The sequence below is a fragment of the Coregonus lavaretus genome (assembly GCF_964263955.1).
Source record: "Coregonus lavaretus genome assembly, chromosome: 27".
NCBI classification, from domain to species: domain Eukaryota; kingdom Metazoa; phylum Chordata; class Actinopteri; order Salmoniformes; family Salmonidae; genus Coregonus; species Coregonus lavaretus.
Genome location: NC_140014.1, coordinates 17,771,909 through 17,795,963, shown reverse-complemented (window position 1 = coordinate 17,795,963; position 24,055 = coordinate 17,771,909). Strand labels below are relative to the sequence as shown.

The 24,055-nt window shown below is 44.1% G+C and overlaps 1 long non-coding RNA gene across 2 annotated transcripts; it reads right to left on the bottom strand.

Moving 5' to 3' along the window:
- LOC311102794 lies at positions 1-23,901 on the bottom strand. 2 transcript variants are annotated; one of them, XR_014610042.1, is made up of 6 exons: positions 23,291-23,705; positions 17,356-17,476; positions 1,512-1,770; positions 713-948; positions 495-634; positions 1-218 (listed from the first exon to the last, which is right to left on the bottom strand). It is a non-coding gene; the product is annotated as an uncharacterized lncRNA (long non-coding RNA). The 2 variants fall into 2 exon arrangements; XR_014610041.1 differs by having other exon boundaries at positions 713-1,770; positions 23,291-23,901.
- Positions 23,902-24,055: the final 154 nt, after the last annotated feature.

The following is a 24,055-nucleotide window of genomic DNA, read 5'->3' as shown; positions in this document are numbered from 1 at the left end:
TATCCTTAAGGAGATCTGAGATCTCATTTTAATTGGAGTACATAATTCATTTACTCACTATCCAGTTGATTATCTTTATTGATTTCTCCTATTATCCATTCTTGGTACTAGCAAACATCCATGAAGGTGATTGTAACTTTACACTATTTTTTACTACCCCAGACGGTCACACCATACAGGAGGCCATCATTGTTAATCATACTTCCTCCAGAGTGCCCCTGTGTGAGGTACAGAAGAATAAACACATCTATTTAATGTGATGGGCCTACATTAAGAAGTAAAAACAATAGCTTGAATGCCTATAGTACTAATCACATTATTCAGTTATCAACTTTTCATTTGATAAAGTAATGATAACAGCTTATAAAGGTTGTTCGATTGACTTTTACTGTAAATGTAATTTGATAAATTAGTCACCACTGTTATTTTTTGGGCAGAAAATGATATGTAACTAGGCAGGGAATTGTAAGTGTGTGAATTGAAATCAATCTTACATGGCTGGCATTTATCGTCCCTGGACCTACTACACAGAATTGCATTTGAATCTTGATCTCAGCATCTGTTGTGGGGTTACACTCAGTGACTTGGAGGTCTCTTGATTTTGAACACTGCAGTTTCTCTGGCTTTGTACCATCTGTGGAGTTCGATGAGAAAATTATATAATACCTGCAAATAGCTTCTTGTGCATCACTCAACTCTGTGTGTAATTCACCTTCTGTGTATATCCAGCCTGCAATTCTCACATTTTCCTTCAACTCAGGTGTCTTGCATGTAGAGGGAGGAAGGCGAATGGTAGTGAACTGAGGGTATACCTTATGCAGCTTCAGCAGCATGATGTCATGAGTGACTTGTTTTTTTATATAATGGCATATGTTTTTATCAGGAATCTCGACCTCTTCTGGTTAAGGTGTTCCACCTGGATGTGCACCCAGTATCGCTGTCATTGTACTAAAGGGAAGACGTATAGAGAGACAGTTTCAAATCACACACTGACCAATGAGCTTTACGTATTTTAATCAATGAAACTCTATTGGCTGCTTATTTTGTGTAAGTAGATCAGCTCATTTGAAATCTGATGTAAGTATATTTGCATTATATTTGAGTACAACTTCGGATATGAAATGATGTCCTTTTCAGTATGAGTATGGGTTGAGTGGCTCAAAAGGATCCCAAGGCATGAATATAATGTAGGGAATCATTGTAAAGAAAAATATTTCTTGATGTAATTGGAAAGTTGTAGCCTACAGCAACTTCTACTTAAATTCAGAATAACAAACCGTAAGCACTTTACATTGCAGCACGGAATAAAGTGGTAATACCATGGTAATAGTATGGTAAAAAGTTCTAGTTACTCACCATGAGGACATTATTTTTGCCCAGATACCCCTACATGTCTGTAATTATAGTATTTTTCAGGGTAATACACCATACTGTATATAACAATACAATAACAATATGGTAATTGCTGTTGGAAGTAGGGGTTTGAGGATGGAAAAGGAGATCCCTGTTACCATTACTGTTCTCCAGTGGTGTGTCGGCTGGCTGTTACCATTACTGTTCTCCAGTGGTGTGTCGGCTGGCTGTTACCATTACTGTTCTCCAGTGGTGTGTCGGCTGGCTGTTACCATTACTGTTCTCCAGTGGTGTGTCGGCTGGCTGTTACCATTACTGTTCTCCAGTGGTGTGTCGGCTGGCTGTTACCATTACTGTTCTCCAGTGGTGTGTCGGCTGGCTGTTACCATTACTGTTCTCCAGTGACGTGGCGGCTGGCTGAGCATGATAGGAGAGAGACGGTTGATGAAGGGGTTATCCCTTTGCATTGTCTGGTGATTTGGTAATGCCACTTTCACTCAAAAGAATATGCTGAGAAGAATTATCACAACAGCAAGAAAGGTACTTGGAGTCAGACAGACAGGCTTGGATAAGAGCTTTAAGGTTAGGGCCCTCAGCAAAGCCCAGAAAATATTTTCTGACCCAAGCCATCCCCATGAATTTGATCTACTCCCATCAGGGCACAGGTAGACATCAGCTTGCAGGAAAACCTAGACTATCATATGTGCCATGTGTGATATCCTGTATTTTAATGTCTCTGCCCACTCATCAAGACCAGCAGGCTTGTCTTCATACGGTATATACTGATGACTTTATATCATCATAGTGAATACATTTTCTAATGTGTATATTTTCTTGTCCCTTTTAAACATGGTTGAAACTTGTACATGATACTGCAAATAAAGTTTCACTACAGGTACAATAAAGTCAGTAAAGTAAAATAAATTACTTGTAAGGTGGTATGACACATTTTAAAAGCTACATAGCCTGCTCTGATTAGCCCATCATCACAGTTACTCATAAATTGACTTGCTTGCCTAGTAAAGCAGATAAAAGTCCCAGCTAAGATGTAGCATTCATTGTGAAGAAAGACTGCACTGACCATTACGTTATCAGCATGAATACTATCTCACGCTTTAACGGCAGGCAAAGGGCCAATTCAAATTCTAATATACTCGGGAGAAGTACATCTGAATGAGAGCAAGTCAAATGAGCAACAAAAATGATCATAACTCTCTTATAGAATCATAAATATATTCAGAAAATGGCATGCACTTTTTGTCCCTTTGAAACGGATGGCCTACTCCCTCTTGCCTCCAGGTCCCTCCTGCACCACTTACTGTGGGCCTGTATCACTGTATTCTTATTGATGAGACCTGACAGCCATTCTCCAAAATAGCAGGAGAAATCTGATCCCTGCACGTCACCCTTCACAAAAATGAAAATACAATAACTACTTCTAGGTTTCACTCTGTGCCTCTGCCAGTCTTAATTTCCTCCTTCCAGTCATGCAATATGATAATTTTCTTATTTGGAAGAAATATCAATTCCTCAACCGAGACACATAATCATTGTGGAGGAAAGGAGAAGCTACCTGTGTAATGTGCTTAGCATAAATTAACCTGGTTAGCCGCAGGCACTGTTTGAAAATGAGAGAGTGCTGATGGTCAAAATCAATTTCCCTATGTCCAAATTACTCCCTCTCTGGCTTAGGATTTCGCCTAAATAGCCAAACCTTAAAACACTGATACTAATTTCATCATATTAGAGCCCCAATCATATAGTTCAAGTTATTGTTAATGCTATTTGCTTTATTTATTGACGTACTGAGAAAGCTCTAGGGCAGGGCATTATAGAGATCTGTTACTTCCCCTGCTGTGTGTATGTGTGTGGGTGTGTGTGTGTGTGTGTGTGTGTGTGTGTGTGTGTGTGTGTGTGTGTGTGTGTGTGTGTGGTGTACATAGATCACAGGAAGCTGCTGAGGGGAGGACAGCTCATAATAATGGAAACCATATGTTTGATGAGTTCAATTCCATTCCATTAATTCCGTTCCAGCCATTACTATGAGCCCATCCTCCCCAATTAAGGTGCCACCAACCTCCAGTGACATACAGTGCCCTCCGTAACTATTGGGACGTGAATACATTTTTATTATTTTGGCTCTATACTCCAGGAGTTTGGATTTTAAATCAAACAATGACTATGAGGTTAAAGTGCAGACTGTCATAGTCCCCCCATTTTAGGGGAGCAAAAGTATTGGGACAAATTCACTTATATGTGTATTAAAGTGGTAAAAAGTTAAGTATTTAGTCCCACATTCATAGCACACAATGACTACATCAAGCTTGTAACTCTACAAATTAGTTGGATGCATTTGCTGTTTGTTTTGGTTGTGTTTCAGATTATTTTGTGCCCAATAGAAATGAATGGTAAATAATGTATTGTGTCATTTTGGAGTCACTTTTATTGTAAATAAGAATAGAAAGTAAAATGTTTCTAAACACTTCTACATGAATGTGGATGCTACCATGATTATGGATAATCCTGAATGAATCGTGAATAATGATGAGTGAGAAAGTTAGATGCACAAATATCCTACCCCTAAGACATTAATACACAAACAGTATAAGTGAATTTGTCCCAATGCTTTTGCTCCCCTAAAATGGTGGACTATCTACAAAAAGTGCTGTAATTTCTAAACGGTTCACCTGATATGGATGAAAATACCCTCAAATTAAAGCTGACAGTCTGCACTTTAACCTCATAGTCATTGCTTGATTTCAAATCCAAACTTTTGAAGAATAGCGCCAAAATAAGAAATAAATGCTTTACTGTCCCAATAATTACGGAGGGCACTGTAGATGTCTGTTTTTCTGTTGTGTATACGGAAGAAAACAAGGAGTCAAACAATAGAAGCAGACAATATGCAGTGTGTGTGTGCATTACCCCATAATAGCATATAGTAGTGTCATTACAGATGGCTTATCACGTATTTGACATCACCAAATTAATAACACTTCCCAGTTGACTTTTATGCAGACGGTGTGTTTACTGGGTGAAAGTAGTACCTTTACATCTTACCGTACTCAAGATGTAAAGACAGGCACTGTGTGTGTGTGTGTGTGTGTGTGTGTGTGTGTGTGTGTGTGTGTCAGGCTGTGTGTGTATATGTCAGGCTATAGATCTGTGGAGTCTAGGCTCGGTTGGCCTGTGGCCGCGGGTGGACCACCTGGGCAAGCCACATCATAAACAACAGCCGTGTGTCAGCCCTGCCTGTATCGACATTACCATGCAGCAGGCCTCTCAGGCTCAACCTTCACTGAGGCTTTATCTCTCCTGAGTCCTGACCTTCTGCATGAGGCGAGAGCAAATGTTATAGGATTGCAAAAATGTAGGATTGCACTCTATGGAACACCACATTTAAGGGGGAGGATACAGTGGATGAAAACTGATGGAAAAAAAGGACCAGCGAGACAAAGAGAACCAGAAGTGCACCAGATGTGTTGCATTTATCTTATTTGGGTGTATGTTCTATTATGAGTGATACATGCATGTCAAGATGGCTGCTCCCTAAATTCCTGCCACATCTAATAACCCCCCATCCTATTCCCTGGACTTGGGGCTCGACATTACATAGTTGGTGCAGATATGATTTATCTGTTTAGCTCTTTCTCCTGCAGCGCAGGTCAGCCTAATAACCTTTGTCAGCTCTTTAGGCGTGAAGAAGGTATATTGTAACCATTTGGGCAGAAACGAGCAGGCTTTCCCGATATTGACTCAAACACAATGAGGGGAGAAGGAGGGGCAGCGTGGAATAAAGTGACACTAATGGAGCATTGATGACAAAACAAGCCGCGCACGGGGACCACTTTCTAGCGATTTTCATTCTTAATACCGTCGCCTCGGGTTTCAACATGTCTTGAGTTGGTGCAGCGGCCCTCGTCCGGTGGATCTACCCGGGGATTAGGATTTCCTCACAAGGAAATGGTCACGTGATTTACTGTTGCTGGAGAGGCGCTACAGGTGCCAGCCCGCGAGGAGGGAGGTATAAGATGACTAAAAACACAGCTCTTTGGAACCACACCGCGTTCCTCGTCCTGGTCCGGAATTGGCTCTATCGTGACTGGGCTGGAAGGCTGGAACGTCACCCTATACTTTGAAAACACACTTTGATGGCAATTAAATATTAATGGCGGAATTATACACTGAAAGCTGTATCCCTGTTACATGGAACATACAAATCGCTCCAATCAGTGAGGTAACTGAAATAGAAACAGAACGGTTGTACAAAAATTACTTGTCATCATTGATATAATTACTATTAATACAACAAATATAGAGGAGTAAGAGGAAAATAATATAACAACTGTACGATTACGACAATTTATCTGTATTACTATACAAAAAAGGAACAGCTAATATGCATGTGTTTATTGTTTCATTCATGCCATCATGCATGCATGACCTTGAGAAGGACCTATCTTAAAGAATGCTCATATGTAGGGGTCAACGCCAGGGTCAGGGTGTCAACCTCCTATATCAAACTTTCACATCTGGAGTGGTACTGGTCCAAAGTGAGAAAGTAGGCAATGTGAATTAAAGAATAGCTGGGCGTAATAGTGAATCTTACTTTCTGATGGCTCCAAACCTTTTCGAACTTTAGCTTGAAAAGCATTTGGGCTAATGCACAGAAAGTATGTCACTAGCTAGGTTTCTTTCCAATTAGCAACAGATTTTCATGCAAATATTCTAAAATCCCACCATCAAATTGACTTGTTGCAGATACAAGGCTGTGCGTGATGACGTAGTGTCACGTTCGTTTAAGGACGGGTCAGACCAAGGCGCAGCGTGAAATGCGTACATGTTTATTTAGACTAATAAACACACGACAAAACAACAAACCAACGAAACGTGAAGTCCTAAGGCTACACACAAAACAAGCCTCCACACGGAACAAGATCCCACAACTAGAGTGCCAATAGGCTGCCTAAATATGGTCCCCAATCAGAGACAACGAGCGACAGCTGTCTCTGATTGGGAATCACACCCGGCCAAACATAGACATACACAACCTAGAAAGAAACATAGAAAACACTACATAGAACACCACACCCTGACTCAACATGCAGAGTCCCATAAGTCAGGGCGTGACACGTAGTGCACATAAAAATACCTTTTGCAAATAAATTCACATGTACCGAATAAAAAATACAAGTTAAATGGGTTTCCATCGCAATGTCAATTCTACTGATGGTTTTCTCACAAAAAGAATTGCAATACATAGCGAGTGTGCCCGCTCTGGTCTTGGCACGTGCACTCTAGCCAACAGCTAGCAGATACAGGTATAGCTTACATGATGAGATTATTATGGACAAAAGAGAGAGATTATTTTTATTTGTCAAACGGCAGTCAAGCATAGATGATTATGTCACCAGAATAAGACCCTCAATATTTATTGGAAAGGAGCATCAAGCTCATCACCTTGCACTTTCACCACCCTGTGAAGTTCATCATAACTTATTTAATCTGTAGCCTAATAAACTGCATGCTTTCCTGACGAGTCATAGTGGGAGGATCACACAACATATCATCACGTGACTCCAAGTTTACTTCAATATGGTTATTATATCAATATTTGAGCATAATTGGCATTTTGTTTTGTCAACAGTTGGAAAGTTTACAGACAAATCTTCTGTTTCCATCAGGCCTGTTATGACATTTTTTATCCGACATGTACTTTACTCACATGCATTAAACAGGTTGGATGGAAACATTTCAACTCTCTTTCACCCTCCCTAAAAATACAGGCCAACTCAGCCACAGCTTAATGAATGAATTAAGATTAAATAGACAAGGAAAAATAAAAGAGACAAAGCAGATCCCCTGGACTCCTAATAGACTGGCTGACATTCAACACTGTTCAATAAAAAACATTATCTGGAAGTTTTTTTGGGAAGGAAGACAACGTGTCTGAATTACAGGTACAGATGCATAGCCACGGGAAGTAGGGGTGCTGAGGGTGCTACTGTAGCACCCTCACATTTTTTGGGGAAAAATGTTTTCCTACAAAAGTAGTGCACTGGGCCTTTACTAGTCCTGTATTAGCGGACAGATATATCCGTCTGTTTTCTGCACTCCCCCAACGGCGAAAATAATCACAGCATCCCCATGCCCAAATATCTTCCCGCGGCCCTGTCCAGTTGAGTTCCTTATGTTCCACAAAACAAACAGGGTTCCGAAAATATATTATTGTTGTTTTGTCTTATCCCGGAAACATCTGGATAGCGGTTTTGCTTAAATACTCTGTGTTAGTCTTGGTGATGGCGCTCTGCATGGGATAAATTCATTACCAGAGAGAAAGAGAGAGAGAGAGAGAGAGATAGAGAGCTGTCTCCTCACTATGATTATTTCCCCAGTGAAACAGTGTGATAATCATTGTCTCGTCAGATCATGCCACGGATGAGTCTTTATCTCCCAGATCAGCCCAGCATCAGACGAGGAGGAGGAGGAGTGTTGGAGGGAGATGCATAAAGAGCAGTCTGAGACAGAGAGACTTTAATTGCAGCAGTATTGTTTAATAAAGACAGCTATTTGTCTGCATTCCTTTCCTGCTGTTCACTGGGCACACTTCCCGGCTGAGAGGAATGCCAGCCTGGGCGACAGCGTTACGTGTGGGCACCATGCTAACACATTCCGTTCCTCTAATCTGCCAACACACAGACAGCCCTGTGCCAAATCATATGATATGTGTGTGTTCTCGTGTATTTATATTCTTCAAACTGAGTGAAGAATGACTGTATATAGAATTGTGTGTGTGTGTGCTTGTGTGTTAACAGCTGGCAGGCCTGACTGTGGTCCTCCTGTGTACACAGAAGTGAAGGTATTCTGGCTGAGGTTACTAGGATGGTGGGGGGATACTGACCTGAATGGGGCATTTATAGGAGACAGTTAAAAATACCCCCAAGCTGGGCTAGTGGGGCTGTTTCAGCTAATGCCATCTGACTGGAGCCAACCTAACTAGCTCGCCGCACTCATTTCACATGAACCACTTATTTCAGGCCTGATCTGGGCTGTTGCCTGCAACAACAAACCTGATGTAAGATAAAGGTTAACCAAATGTATGAGATGAGAGAGGAAAATCCTCCCACACAAGACGACTTCTGGGTTCACTATGGTTACAGACTAAACCGTTTGTTATTCATAACTAAACAACACTCTATATGATGCAGCAATGTTGCTCAATGACAGAGAATTACCCTCACACCATCCTCATTTACCAGTAAAGTTGCTGCTACGATAGAGAACTATGAGCTACTAAACTGACATTTGAGTTACACTGCGGAGTTAATAATTACCTTATTGCGGAACCCATAACCAAATATTGTACAAGCACGCACAATTCAATATAACTTTTACAAAACATGAAATTGCCTATTAACTTGTCGACAGCAGAGTCCATGCCCGTCTTCATAAAACATTTGAAACCCTACCTCTTCAAAGAGTATCTTAAATAATCTCACAACACCCCACCTCGGACCCCTTGCTCACGCCCGACCCCCCCCAAACGAGTGTGCTCGCATGCTCCCTAAAAAAAAGATTGCTTGAAAAACGGAAAAAAAGCGGCAATATTACCCTGTAACCAGTGGGGACCCATCATTCAGGGCAGTTGGGGCAGAGCCCCACCAGTTTTGAGCCCCACCTGTTTTGAACCCCGCCTGTTTAGCAAAAAAATTGAATACATACAATTCCAGTCAACAGTTTGTATACACCTACTCATTCCAGTGTTTTTCTTTATTTGTATTTAATATTATATTTAAACAAATCAAAATATATTTCAAATAGCCACACTTTGCCTTGATGACAGCTTTGCACACTCTTGGCATTCTCTCAACCATCTTCATGAGGTAGTCACCTGGAATGCATTTCAATTAACAGGTGTTCCTTCTTAAATATCTTTCCTTCTTAATGTGTTTGAGCCAATCAGTTGTGTTGTGACAAGGTAGGGGAGTCTTATGGCTTGGGGGTAGAAGCTGTTAAGAAGCCTTTTTGACCTAGACTTGGTGTTTCGGTACCGCTTGCCGTGCGGTAGCAGAGAGAACAGTCTATGACTAGAGTGGCTGGAGTCTTTGACAATTTTTAGGGCCTTCCTCTGACACCGCCTGGTATAGAGGTCCTGGATAGCAGGTAGCTTGCCTCCAGTGATGTACTGGGCCGTATGCACTACCCTCTGTAGTGCCTTGCGGTCAAAGGCCGAGCAGTAGCCATACCAGGCGGTGATGCAACCAGTCAGGATGCTCTCGATGGTGCAGCTGTAGAACATTTTGAGGATCTGAGGACCCATGCCAAATCTTTTCAGTCTCCTGAGGGGGAATAGGCTTTGTCGTGCCCTCTTCATGACTGTCTTGGTGTGTTTGGACCATGCTAGTTTGTTGGTGATGTGGACAACAAGGAACTTGAAGCTCTCAACTTGTTCCACTACAGCCACCCATGAGAATGGGGGCGTGCTCAGTCCTCTTTTTTCCCCCTGTAGTCCACAATCATCTCCTTTGTCTTGATCACGTTGATGGAGAGGTTGTTATCCTGGCACCACATGGCCAGGTCTCTGACCTCCTTCCTATAGGCTGTCTCATCATTGTCGGTGATCAGGCCTACCACTGTTGTGTTGTCGGCGAACTTTATGATGGTGTTGGAGTCGTGCCTGGCCATGCAGTCATGGGTGAACAGGGAGTACAGGAGGGGCCCCTGTGTTGAGGATCATCGTGGCAGATGTGTTGTTACCTACCCTTACCACTTTGGGGCAGCCTGTCAGGAAGTCCAGGATCCAGTTGCAGAGGGAGGTGTTTAGTCCCAGGGTCCTTAGCTTAGTGATGAGCTTTGAGGGCACTATGGTGTTGAACGCTGAGCTGTAGTCAATGAATAGCATTCTCACGTAGGTGTTCCTCTTGTCCAGGTGGGAAAGGGCAGTGTGGAGTTCAATAGAGATTGCATCATCTGTGGATCTGTTGAGGCGGTATGCAAATTGGAGTGGGTCTAGGGTTTCTGGGATGATGGTGTTGATGTGAGCCATGACCAGCCTTTCAAAGCACTTCATGGCTACAGACGTGAGTGCTACGGGTCGGTCGTCATTTAGGCAGGTTATCTTAGTGTCCTTGGGCACCTCCAGGCTTTGTAAGGGCTATTTTACCAAGAAGGAGAGGGATGGAGTGCTGCATCAGATGACCTGGCCTCCACAATCCCCCGACCTCAATGCAATTGAAATTATTTGGGATGAGTCGGACCGCAGAGTGAAGGAAAAGCAGCTAACAAGTGCTCAGCATATGTGGGAACTCCTTTGAGACTGTTGGAAAAGCATTCCAGGTGAAGCTGGTTGAGAGAATGCAAAGAGTATGCAAAGATGTCATCAAGGCAAAGGGTGGCTACTTTGAAGAATCTCAAATATAAAATATATACAGTGGGGAAAAAAAGTATTTAGTCAGCCACAAATCGTGCAAGTTCTCCCACTTAGAAAGATGAGAGAGGCCTGTAATTTTCATCATAGGTACATGTCAACTATGACAGACAAAATGAGAAAAAAAAATCCAGAAAATCACATTGTAGGATTTTTAATGAATTTATTTGCAAATTATGGTGGAAAATAAGCATTTGGTCAATAACAAAAGTTTCTCAATACTTTGTTATATACCCTTTGTTGGCAATGACACAGGTCAAACGTTTTCTGTAAGTCTTCACAAGGTTTTCACACACTGTTGCTGGTATTTTGGCCCATTCCTCCATGCAGATCTCCTCTAGAGCAGTGATGTTTTGGGGCTGTCGCTGGGCAACACGGACTTTCAACTCCCTCCAAAGATTTTCTATGGGGTTGAGATCTGGAGACTGGCTAGGCCACTCCAGGACCTTGAAATGCTTCTTACGAAGCCACTCCTTCGTTGCCCGGGCGGTGTGTTTGGGATCATTGTCATGCTGAAAGACCCAGCCACGTTTAATCTTCAATGCCCTTGCTGATGGAAGGAGGTTTTCACTCAAAATCTCACGATACATGGCCCCATTCATTCTTTCCTTTACACGGATCAGTTGTCCTGGTCCCTTTGCAGAAAAACAGCCCCAAAGCATGATGTTTCCACCCCCATGCTTCACTGTAGGTATGGTGTTCTTTGGATGCAACTCAGCATTCTTTGTCCTCCAAACACGACGAATTGAGTTTTTACCAAAAAGTTATATTTTGGTTTCATCTGACCATATGACATTCTCCCAATCCTCTTCTGGATCATCCAAATGCACTCAAGCAAACTTCAGATAGGCCTGGACATGTACTGGCTTAAACAGGGGGGCACGTCTGGCACTGCAGGATTTGAGTCCCTGGCGGCATAGTGTGTTACTGATGGTAGGCTTTGTTACTTTGGTCCCAGCTCTCTGCAGGTCATTCACTAGGTCCCCCGTGTGGTTCTAGGATTTTTGCTCACCGTTCTTGTGATCATTTTGACCCCACGGGGTGAGATCTTGCGTGGAGCCCCAGATCGAGGGAGATTATCAGTGGTCTTGTATGTCTTCCATTTCCTATTAATTGCTCCCACAGTTGATTTCTTCAAACCAAGCTGCTTACCTATTGCAGATTCAGTCTTCAAAGCCTGGTGCAGGTCTACAATTTTGTTTCTGGTGTCCTTTGACAGCTCTTTGGTCTTGGCCATAGTGGAGTTTGGAGTGTGACTGTTTGAGGTTGTGGACAGGTGTCTTTTATACTGAAAACAAGTTCAAACAGGTGCCATTAATACAGGTAATGAGTGGAGGACAGAGGAGCCTCTTAAAGAAGAAGTTACAGGTCTGTGAGAGCCAGAAATCTTGCTTGTTTGTAGGTGACCAAATACTTATTTTCCACCATAATTTGCAAATAAATTCATAAAAAATCCTACAATGTGATTTTCTGGATTTTTTTCCCTCAATTTGTCCGTCATAGTTGACGTGTACCTATGATGAAAATTACAGGCCTCTCTCACCTTTTTAAGTGGGAGAACTTGCACAATTGGTGGCTGACTAAATACTTTTTTCCCCCACTGTATGTTTAACACTGTTTTGGTTACTACATGATTCCATATGTGTTATATCATAGTTTTGATGTCTTCACTATTATTCTACAATGTAAGAAATAGTAAAAAGAAAAAGAAAACCTGTCAAGGAGCGGGATACTAATCCGGACACTTATAAGAAATCCCGCTATGCCCTCAGACGAACCATCAAACAGGCAAAGCGTCAATACAGGACTAAGATTGAATCCTACTACACCGGCTCTGATGCACGTCGGATGTAGCAGGGCTTGCAAACTATTACGGACTACAATGGGAAACCCAGCCGCGAGCTGCCCAGTGATGCGAGCCTACCAGACTAGCGAAATGCCTTTAATGCTCGCTTCGAGGCAAGCAACACTGAAGCATGCATGAGAGCAGCAGCTGTTCCGGATGACTGTGTGATCACGCTCTCTGTAGCCGCTGTGAGCAAGACCTTTAAACAGGTCAACATTCACAAGGCTGCGGGGCCAGACGGATTACTAGGACGTGTACTCAGAGCATGCGCGGACCAACTGGCAAGTGTCTTCACTGACATTTTCAACCTCTCCCTGACCGAGTCTGTAATACCTACATGTTTCAAGCAGACCACCATAGTCCCTGTGCCCAAGAAAGTGAAGGTAACCTGCCTAAATGACTACCACCCCGTAGCACTCATGTCAGTAGCCATCAAGGGCTTTGAAATGCTGATCATCACTCACATCAACACCATCATCCCGGAAACCCTAGACCCACTCCAATTCGCATACCTCCCCAACAGATCCACAGATGACGCAATCTCAATCGCACTCCACACTACCCTTTCCCACCTGGACAAAAGGAACACCTACGTGAGAATGCTGTTCATTGACTACAGCTCAGCGTTCAACACCAGAGTGCCCACAAAGCTCATCACTAAGCTAAGGACCCTGGGACTAAACACCTCCCTCTGCAACTGGATCCTGGACTTCCTGACGGGCCGCCCCCAGGTGGTAAGGGTAGGCAACAACACATCTGCTACGCTGATCCTCAACACTGGGGCCCCTCAGGGGTGCGTGCTTAGTCCCCTCCTGTACTCCCTGTTCACACACAACTGTGTGGCTAAGCACGATTCCAACACCATCATTAAGTTTGCTGATGACACAACAGTAGTAGGCCTGATCACCGACAACGATGAGCCAGCCTATAGGGAGTGGTGCCAGGACAACAATCTCTCCCTCTATGTGAGCAAGACAACGGAGCTGATTGTGGACTACAGGAAAAGGAGGGCCGAACAGGCCCCCATTAACATCGACAGGGCAGTAGTGGAGCGGGTTGAGAGCTTCAAGTTCTTTGGTGTCCACATCACCAATGACCTATCATGGTCCAAACACACCAAGACAGTTGTGAAGAGGGCACGACAACACCTTTCCCCCTCAGGAGACTGAAAAGATTTGGCATGGTTCCCCAGATCCTCAAAAAGTTATACAGCTGCACCCTCGAGAGCATCCTGACTGGTTGCATCACCGCCTGGTATGGCAACTGCTCATAAAGCGCTACAGAGGATTGTGCGTACGGCCCAGTACATCACTGGGGCCAAGCTTCCTGCCATCCAGGACCTATATACTAGGCGGTATCATAGGAAGGCCCAAAAAATTGTCAAAGACTCCAGTCACCCAAGTCATAGACTGTTCTCTCTGCTACCGCATGGCAAGCAGTACCGGAGCGCCAAGTCTAGGTCCAAAAGGCTCCTTAACAGCTTCCAAGCCATAAGACAGCTGAACACTTAATCAAATGGCCACTCTGACTATTTACATTGACCCCCCCCCCCCCCTACCTACATGTAGAAATTACCTCGACTAACCTGTACCCCCTACATTGATTCGGTACAGGTACCCCCTGTATATAGTCTCGTTATTGAAATTTTATTGTGTACATTTTTATTTAATTTTTTACTTTAGTTTATTTAGTAAATATTTACTTAACTCTATTTTTTGAATTGCATTGTTGGTTAAGGGCTTGTAAGTAAGCGTTTCACGGTAATCGGCGCATGTGACAAATACAATTTCATTTGATTTGATGGATGTATGCACTCGTGGTTTTCTCCATACCCTAGTCCTCCCATCAGCGTGAAACAGTAGGAACCGGGATTCATCAAGCAATGTTTTTCAATTCTCCAGTGTCCAGTGTTTTCGTTCCATAGCCCTCTGCAACTGCAAGTTTTTTTTGAAAAAAGTGGAACTCTGTAAGTTCGTCGGCTGCCATACCCCATTCATATCAAGGTATGACGAGTTGTGCATTATTTTTTGGTTATTTGGGCACCAATATTGAACTGGACTGTCAGTTGAATAACTGTAGCCCGTCTGTTGCTCTGCACAATTTGTGCCAGCCTCCTTTGTCCTCTTTCATCAATAACCTGTTTTTGACCACTGGCCTCCCATTGGCTAGATGTCCTTTGGGTGGTGGACCATTCTTGATACACACAGGAAACTGTTCAGCATGAAAAACCCAGCAGCGTTGCAGTTCTTGACACACTCAAACCGCTGCGCCTGGCACCTACTACCATACCCCGTTCAAAGGCACTTTTGTCTTGCCCATTCACCCTCAATGGCACACATACACAATCCATGTCTCAATTATCTCAAGGCTTAAAAATCATTCTTTAACCTGTCTCCTCCCCTTCATCTACACTGATTTGAAGTGGATTTAACAAGTGACATCAATAAGGGATCATAGCTTTCACCTGGATTCACCTGGTCAGTCTATGTCACGGAAAGAGCATGTTAATGTTTTGTACGCTCAGTGTATATTGCTTTGTAATAATGTACAATCGGTGTGTCGCTTCATTGGTCTGGGCTATTGTTTGTTTGAATTCAAGACCATATTGATCTCAGTTTGTCAGTGTCAGAGTAGCCACTCATTCCGGTCATTTATGGTATTAAAAAAGATTCAGCTAATATCTTCTGTCATGTAAATGACGTAAAATTCCATGAAATTAGTTTTTTAAATGCCCATTTTTAGGGACCCTGCTAAAAATGTGTGGAAGTCCTAAAAATGCCTCTGCTCAACTGTAGCCTATGCCACATCACAAATGTTATTATGGCTTTATTATAACGTGTTTTTTTCCCAACAGTACATTTACCACGCATCGAATTGCATCTTGGTCAACGGATTTGTTTACAGAAAATGATGGTTTGCCGGGAAGGGGGGGGGGTTCAACTACAGGATTGAACAGTGCTTTGTTTGCTGCTGTTGATTGCTGTTGCCTCATAGATGCCTGTGCATACAGGACCTTGAGCCTGTCCTGTAAATGAGTCAAAACAGTCTGCTGCTTTGCAAACATCAGAGGCCCCAGGTCAGCAGGGTTCACATCTGGGTCAATGGGTAGTTTCATGGTTCTTCCTGTCATCAGCTCATACAGGCTGATTCCTGTGTCTCTGGAGCAGGGGTTCTCAAACTTGTTTGGGCCAGGGACCCTTTTTGTGATAACAAATTAATCAGGGACCCCCTCATAATCAGAACACAACTCGAATGAGATAGAAATCGCATACAAGGAGTTTTACTATGACTTCGGCAGTGCAAACCAAGCCTTGGGCTCTGGGAAGGAACATTTTAAATGGCCGCCTCTTGGAATCAGAGAGAACATTTTGCAGTTTTCAAGCTGATTTCTAGCAGTTCTACACATCTTTCCATGAGGCGGAGAGATTTTTTGTTGCAGCAGCTTTTTAAGCTAATATACTGCAATTCTACAAACTTTGCAGCTTTAAAACTAAATTTCAGTGCATTTATTTGTTGTGTTACAGCCCAGTGGTGTGTCATGGATGCCAAGGGAAGCCTGGCATCCCCAAAAAATTTACCAAGAATAAAACATATTAAATAATAGATTTTGTCTCAGTGTGTTTCATAATTTTCCTTCAATTCACAAGAGGCTGAATATAGTGAGGGAAAAAAGTATTTGATCCCCTGCTGATTTCGTATGTTTGCCCACTGACAAAGAAATGATCAGTCTATAATTTTAATGGTAGGTTTATTTGAACAGTGAGAGACAGAATAACAACAAAAAAATCCAGAAAAACGCATGTAAAAAATGTTCTTAATCAATAGTTCTTTAGTAGTCCGAAAATGGCGGAAACATTAACTTGATTGACCATGCTGTAGGTCATGTAACTGTTTGTTACGTGCAATATGCTTTTGGACTCCACCGGACAGATGTTGCTCTCTGGTTTTGTGACAAAGGTGTGGTTGAATTTATTCTGCCACTGTCTTCTTATTGTCTAGGCCTTAGGCACAATACAACACAACACTAAACAATACATTAATTGCACTATAACGGTGACAAACTGTGCCCACAAACTGTTAGGGCCTACATAAAGCTGTCCCAACAGCAGAGTCCCAACAGCAGTCCCAGCACCTTACCACTGTTACACCTGGCTATTAGCGGAGCCTTGTCTGGCAGCCTCATTTACTGCCTTTTAAAAAACATAGCTGATATAGCTGACTTGCTTAAACAAATGTGGTTTCTACTGACAATTGAGATGTACAAACTATGGGGACGACAAGCGGATAAGAGCCAATCCGTAATTTCGATTAAGACATTAATGAGCGAGCTAGAACGGACGTAGTCAATATAACTATTTGTTCAGCACTTTTGAAATGTACAGTGACAGAATTCAGAACATGGGCCGTTCTTACAGTGTTCTCCCAGTACACCAAGTCAGAACCGTAAGATAAATAAAGGGGGCATATAAGCAGACAATGAAAGCTCTTACAATATTTGATAATTACATTTCTCTAAAACAGGTTATAGGCTACATGTGCACCACCAAGTCAGAACAGTAGGCGAAATTAAGAGGGGAAAATATACCAAATTATTAGGGTGAGGCACATGGGCTACTAACAGCTTACAACACAACATACACTTAGTATTACTTTCTTAGCTACAGTATACATATCTCCCTGGAATTTTACATCATTTATACAGCAGAGTACAATACATTTTTGGACCCACCTTGTTGTGCTGTGCTCACTTGAACAGGAAGGTGGCGCGGCAGTCCTTCGTGGGCAGATTTTGTCATCAAACTTTGTCATCAAAGCCGGCATTCTCTGGATTTATGGTGCTTTCAAGACAACTGGGAACTCAGAAAAAAACAAGGTTGACGTCAGTGATCTTCAGGTCGTAGCTCTAGAAAGAGGCTCGAGTTCCCGACTTACAATTCCAAGTTGGATGACTGTTCAAAACGTATTTTCCCAGACAGAGCTAATTTTTTCCAGAGTTCCCAGTTGTCTTGAACTCATTTAAGTCAGATTTCCCAGTTCTGAGTTAACAGTTGTTTTGAGCGTGGCAGAAATCATGCTGGATTGACATCATGGCCAATTTTAATGTTTGTCATTTTAAGCTTGGAAAAGAGACCCTTAAACCCTGAATTGGGACCACACACCCACTCCACTGAATAGCAGGCTAGTGATTGATATGAAACTGATATGTGACACGTATTAATGCCAAAATAACATGCAAAACAGGATACCCCACCTGCCCTGAATGACGTGTCGCCACTGATATCACGGTGGCAAGGCATATGAACTAACAGCTTATCGAGCAAACAATATAAATTATCACAACACATAGGTTGTAATATGTCTTTTTTTTCCTGGCTTGGCTTCCCCAGTGATTTTACCCACACATCACTACTGTTACAGCCTGAATTTAAAATTGATTTAATTGAGATTGTTTGTCACTGGCCAACACACATACCCCATAATGTCAAAGTGTAATTATGTTTTTCTAAAATTTTACAAATTAATTAAAAATGAAAAGCTGAAATGTCTGGAGTCAATAAGTATTCAACCCCTTTGTTATGGCAAGCCTAAATAAGTTCAGGAGTAAACATTTGCTTAACAAGTCAAATAATAAGTTGTATGGACTCACTCCATGTGCAATAATAGTGTTTAACATTATTTTTTAATGACTAGCTCATCTCTGTACCCAACACATACAATTATCTGTAAGGTCCGTCAGTCGAACAATGAATTTCAAACAGATTCAACCACAAAGAGCAGGGAGGTTTTCCAATGCCTTGTAAAGAAGGGCACCTAATGGTAGAAGGGAGAAAAAAAAAGACATTGAATATCCCTTTGAGCATGGTGAAGTTATTAATTACACTTTGGATGGTGTATAAATATACCAAGTCGCAACAAAGATACATGCGTCCTTCCTAACTCAGTTGCCGGAGAGGAAGGAAACCACTCAGGGATTTCACCATGAGGCCAATGGTGACCAGTTGTGGTGCATGGGTAAAATTAGGTTAGTGGAGGAGTGACGGAGAGAGTTCTGGGCATATTTGGCCTATGGCAAGAACACCGACCACTCCCACAGCCGGCCCTGGCAGTAGGACCGCAGGAACCTACCCACATCCTGATTTACCCGTTCCACCTGCCCATTAGACTAGGGGTGGAAACCAGAGGTCAGGCTGACTGAGACCCCCAGACGTTCCATGAAAGCCTTCCAGACCTTGGATGTGAACTGGGGACCCTGGTCAGACACTATGTCCTCTGGTACACCGTAGTGCCGGAAGACATGTGTAAACAGGGCCTCCGCAGTATGCAGGGCCGTGGGGAGACCGGGCAGAGGAAGGAGGCGGCAGGCCTTGGAAAAACGGTCCAGAACGACCAGGATGGTGGTGTTACCTTGAGAGAGGGGAAGATCGGTAAGGAAATCATCACTCAGGTGAAACCATGGTTGTTGTGGAACTGGTAAAGGCTGTAACTTACCCGCTGGGAGGTGCCTAGGTGCCTTACTCTGGGCGCACACTGAGCAGGAGGAGACATACACCCTCACGTCCTTAGCCAAGGTAGGCCACCAGTACTTTCCGGTCAGGCAGCGCACTGTACGACCGATACCTGGGTGACCAGGGGGACGTGTGTGCCCAGTAGATCAGACGGTCACGGACAAGAGCAGGCACGTTCTTCGTACCCGGGATGTATGATAGTGTGAAATCAAACTGGGTGAAGAATAGGGCCCACCTGGCCTGGCGAGGATTCAGCCTCCTCGCTGTCCGGATGTACTCCAGGTTACGGTGGTCCGTCCAGATGAGGAAAGGGTGTTTCGCCCCTTCAAGCCAATGCCTCCACACGGTCAGGGCTCGGACAACAGCCAACAGCTCCCGATCACAAACGTCGTAGTTCTGCTCCGCCGGGCTGAGCTTCTTGGAGAAGAAGGCACAGGGGTGGAGCTTGGGTGGCGTGCACAAGCGTTGAGATAGGACAGTGCCTATCCCTACCTCGGACGCATCCACCTCCACTATGAACTGTAATGATGGATAGGGGTGGGCTAGTACCGGGGCTGAGGTGAACAGACCCCTCAAGTTACTGAAGACCTTGTCAGCCTCAGCAGAACAGCGGAGCCGGGACGGCCCACCCTTCAACAAAGATGTAATGGGAGCTGCGACCTTGTCAAAGCCCCGGATAAACCTCCGATAGTAGGTGGCAAAGCCAATAAAGCGCTGCACCTCCTTAACCGTGGTTGGAGTCGGCCAATTACGCACGCCTGAAATGCGATCTCCCTCCATCTCCACACTTGAGGTGGTAATGCGATATCCGAGGAAGGAGATGGACTGCTGGAAAACAGACACTTTTCTGTCTTGGCATGAAGGTCATGTTCCAACAGTCGGACCAGCCCTTTGCGAACCAGGGACACATGCTCGGCGCGCGTAGTGGAATACACCAGAATGTCATCGATGTAGACCACTACACCGCGACCAAGCATGTCCCGAAACACCTCGATCACAAAGGACTGGAAGACAGATGGAGCATTCATCAACCTTTTCGGCATCACCAGGTATTCATAATGCCCTGTGGTTGTGCTGAATGCTGTCCTCCACTCATCTCCCTCTTGGACACGCACCAGGTTGTACGCACTCCGGAGATCTAATTTGGTGAAGAAGCGCGCCCCATGCATTGACTCGATCACTGAAGGAATGAGGTGGAGAGGATAACTGAATCGTATTGTCTCCTTGTTCAGTGATCGATAATCAATGCAAGGGCGCAGACCGCCATCTTTCTTCTTCACAAAAAATAAACTTGAGGAGGCGGGTGAAGTGGAGGGACGTATAAACCCCTGGTGCAGGGACTCAGAGACTTATGTCTCCATAGCCTCCGTTTCAGCCTGTGACAGGGGATACACATGACTCCTGGGAGGCACAGCGTCTACCCGGAGGTTCATTGCGCAATCCCCCGCCCGATGAGCTGGTAACTTGGTCGCCTGCATTTTAGAAAACGCGTGTGCCAAATCGAGGTATTCGGGGGGAATGCGCATGGTGGAGGTACTGTCTGGACTTTCCACCGTGGTTGCACCAACAGAAACACCGAGACACCTACCCTGACACTCTCGCAACCACCCCGTGAGAACCCTCTGCGGCCATGAGAAGGTGGGGTTGTGGAGTGCTAACCAAGGAATACATAATACAACAGGGAAAGCAGGAGACTCAATGAAAAAAAAATGACTTGCTTGCGATGAGTCTCGTGGGTAACCATAGTGACTGGGGTTGTAATTTCCCTAACAAACCCGGACCCTAATGGTCGACTGACAAGTGCTCTGATAGGGAGTCGAATGGATAGGGAAACCAATACATGCCTAGAATGTGTGAGAATGACCTGTCCATAAAGTTTCCAGCTGCGCCTGAATTGACTAGCACCTTACACTGGGGAACTACAATGTAATCAGGAAAGTGGATGGGTAGGGTACATTGCGCAGCAGAGGGCTCTGAACAAATGTGGGTGTTCGATACCTGGGGTGACGCGAGAGTGGCCTGCCTGCCGCCTCCAGACCCAAAAGAGCGCTGTCGTCCTCCGCTCTCTCGAATTGCCGCTCCACCCAGCTCCATCAGCTCGTGATCCGAGTTGTGCGGGTTGGAACGGGCAGACCCCCTCCAGGACGTCCTCTGGCCGCCAGCAAGTTGTCCAAGCGGATGGCCATGTCCATCAGTTGCGTGAAGGACAACATGGTCGATGAGGGGCCGCTCGTTCCACCCGGACCCAGCTGCTAGAGTCCAGAACTCCAAGGCGAAGTCCTGCACGGCCCTCGTCCCCTGCCTCAGGTAGACCAGCCGCTCGCCCGCCTCACTCGACCCTCGGGCGGGTGATCGAAAACAGCCCGAAAGAGGCGAGCGAACTCCTCGTATTGTACAACGCTGCTCCTCCTTCGTTCCAGACCGCTTTGGCGCACTCCATATATGGATCACTCTGGGTGCTGGGGTGTGGGTAGCTGGATCTGGTTGCCCAGCTAGTCTCGACAGATCGGGTCCTCTCCTCTCCAGGCGTTGGATGACCTGGAGAACCCGATCCATCGCTTCTCCCAAGCTGGCTAGCATTGTTGAATGCTCCTGGACCCGTGCTACGACTCCAGGCATGCACTCCTCTCCCACTGACTCCATAGCAGGCGGGTGATTCTGTGATGCGTGATTTGAAGGAGTCAGGCGCAGAAGGGTAAATCACAGCGTTAACCAGTCCAGCACAAAACAGGCGCACTGGAACAAACAGGCACACAGGGAAAATACCCCGGCAATACAAAATACACTGAGCTCAACCGAGCTACTATCTCCTCACAATAAACAATCACCCACAAGTACAAGGGGGCAGAGGGAACACTTATACATGTACTAATGAGGGGATATGAACCAGGTGTGTGTAATAGACAAGACAAAACAAATGGAATGATGAGATATGGAGCGGCAGTGGCTAGAAGGCCGGTGACGACGAACGCCGAAGCCTGCCCGAACAAGGAGAGGAGGCAGCTTCGGAGGAAGTTGTGACATCCAGACTGCATCAGATAAATGGGCTACGCATACTGAGTCAGAGGGGTGCTGTTTCCGTTGCTCTGGTGATTTCTCTGGTGAGATTCAACAACTTGCGAATTTACGGAAAATTATGAAAACACAGAGAGACTAAAAATATTTTATATATATATATATATATATATATATATTTTTTAAATCAAATATTTGGGGAAGCCTGGCTTCCCTAGGCATCCATGAATACACACCACTAATGGTGACTTTAAAACAGTTAGAGTTCAATGGCTGTGATAGCAGAAAACTGAGGATGGATCAACAACATAGTTACTCCAAAATACTAACCTAATTGACAGAGTGAAAAGAACGAAGCCTATAGAGAAAAATACCCCAAAACATGCATCCTGTTTACAACAAGCCACTAAAGTAATACTGCAAAAAATGTGGCAAAGCAATTAACCTTTTGTCCTGAATACAAAGTGTTATGTTTGGGGCAAATCCAATGTAACATATTACTGAGTACCACTCTCCATGTCACGCCTATTCCCACTCCCCCTCTCCAGCCCTCGACGTCGCCGGTCTACTAACCACTAGTCCTGGCAACATCATTACACACACCTGCTCCCCATCATTACGCACATCTTGACCTCATTATCACCTTGATTACTCTCCCTTTATTTAGCCCTCAGTAGCCTCAGTCGTCAGGCAGTATTGGTTTTGTCTCGTTCAGTACGATTCTCCTGTTTTGTTTATCTGCCTATTATTATTATTAAACTTACCTTCTGCACCTGCTTCCTGACTCCCAGCGTATATGTAACACTCCATATTTTCAAGCATAGTGGTGGCTGAGTCATGTTATTGGTATGCGCGCAATCGTTAAGGACTGGGAAGTTTTTCAGGATTAAAAAAAATAACGGGATGGAGCTAAGCACAGGCAAAATCCTAGAGGAAAACCTGGTTCAGTCTGCTTCCACCAGACACTGGGAATAATCAAGGTGATGATGAGGTCCGGGTATGAAAATGTATGCACTCACTAACTGTAAGTCGCTCTAGATAAGAGCCTCTGCTAAATGACTAAAATATAAAATGTAATGAATTCACCTTTCAGCAGGACAATAACCTAAAACACAAGGCGAAATCTACACTGAAGTTGCTTACCAAGTATATAGTGCATGTTCCGGAGTGGCCGAGTTAAAGTTTTGACTTAAATCTACTTCAGAATCTATGGCAAGACCTGAAAATGGTTGTTTAGCAATGATCAACAACCAATTTGACAGAGCTTGAAGAACGTAGAAAAGAATAATGGGCAACTGTTGCACAATCCAGGTGTGGAAAGCTCTTGTCAGTGTTTGAAGTGGATGTGGTGTTGGAGTCAGGCGCAGGACACAGAAGCTTAGTCCAACAGACTTTAGTAGTCAGAAATATGACAATACAAAAAGAACGGGCCTCAAGCAACGGAGGCGAGCGATACGTAAACAGTGCGTAAAACACGAAATATAAGCGATGCGCAAACAGTGCGTCAATACACTTAAATACACCAGAGTAAAATCCAAAACCCCAACAGACAGGCGGACAACAACACACAACTACAAACAAAAACCAAAGGAAACTTATAGGTGACATAATCAATAAGTGATAAGACACAGGTGCACCAAACAGACAAAACCAAACAAACATAGAGAACATCAAACGGTAGCAGCTAGTACTCCGGGGACGACGAACGCCGAAGCCTGCCCGAACAAGGAGGAGGAGCAGTCTCGGCGGAATTCGTGACAGCTCTTAGAGACTTACCCAGAAAGACTCACAGCTGTAAACACTGCCAAAGGTGCTTCTACAAAGTATTGACTCAGGAGTGTGAATACTAATGTAAATGTGATATTTATGTATTTATTTCATTTTCAATACATTTGCAAACATTTCTAA